Source organism: Misgurnus anguillicaudatus, chromosome 5, assembly GCF_027580225.2.
Source record: "Misgurnus anguillicaudatus chromosome 5, ASM2758022v2, whole genome shotgun sequence".
Lineage (NCBI taxonomy): Eukaryota > Metazoa > Chordata > Actinopteri > Cypriniformes > Cobitidae > Misgurnus > Misgurnus anguillicaudatus.
Genome location: NC_073341.2, coordinates 28,126,126 through 28,127,500, shown reverse-complemented (window position 1 = coordinate 28,127,500; position 1,375 = coordinate 28,126,126).

Sequence of the window (1,375 nt, the reverse complement as noted above, 5' to 3'; positions counted from 1 at the left end):
TCTGCTGCATATTAGCTGATATGTGGCGACATTTACCGGAAGTGAAGCAACCTTTGAAATGAAAACTCACCGACAAAAAGGGGGATGAGTAAAATAAAAAGAGAAAGTTTTGTGAGAAATGGAGGTATGGAGATAATGGAGTTTCAAGAGGCTGGTTACAATATGATTCTGACGCTGTCGTGGTGAGTTGTTTGGTGTCGCCAAGTATGCTTAAGATAAAACCAGAAACCACTAATTTGTCATCGGAAAAAAACGATGAAACTTGAGAACATTTGTGACCATGAATACAGCAATGAAATTAATGTACATGTGACAAAACAGGCTCTTTATTATTCTGGCCGGTAAAAAAATATGCTTGGCTGGTGGATTTTTTCATCTACCAGTCCCGTGGCAGGTGAGCCAAAAAGTTAATTTCGGACCCTGTCCATGACGCTTTTGCATTGTATTTGCATTGGTCTAATGGCGATGTTACATATTATTCAATTGTTGATTTTACTGGGAAAATATCACATTCACAAAGTGAAATGGGCTGATGCCAAACCACTTCAAAAACAAGCTTAATATTTATTGTACTATGTAACAGAATTGTACAAGTAACAAAGCAAATAGAGCTTAATACGATTACAAAAAAATTGGTATTGTTGGCAAAAGTGACACCTTTTCCTTCCTTTTATTTGTTTACTTTTCTTTTATTGTCTAATTTACTCATTTTTTTTATTGAAATATATCTCATTGTATTGTTATATGGCAAATAAATAATAAAAAATAGTGGTGGTGTTACATTTGTTTAGCTTATTCCTTCTCTGTGCAGAAATACTGTGTATTAAACTGTGTATTTCGTTTAAATGTTTTCTCTGCTGTTACGAAAAATTATTTAAAAATATAATTCTGCCACCTTTCTTGTCCCACCCAATTCGATTTCTAAACTTCTGATTGGTTTTAAACTTCTGACAGTTTATGTCAATTACGAGTCTTCCCTGGAAGTTCGTATTTATGAATTCAATTCAATTCAATTCAATTCAATTTAAGTAATAAATGTTAATTATTGTGACATGATGTGACAATCTTTATCTCTTTTCTTCATTAAAAGTATACAAACTACTGTGACCATTCACAATTAAAACGTATTATGGTTGAGAATTATGTGCTTTTCCATTATTATTTAAATTCCACAATACTTTAAGAAAATGCAGAGTTTCTTATGTAAGTATAGCCTATTTATCTCCTAAAATAAATATAAATATTTACAGTTATACATAAAAAAGGAAATATTTTTAAATGGGCTACATACTTTTATTTTGATAAATATTACGAAAGTAATAATAAACAATTTAATTAAGAAGAGATAAAATACAATTTATTTTATACATGTTAA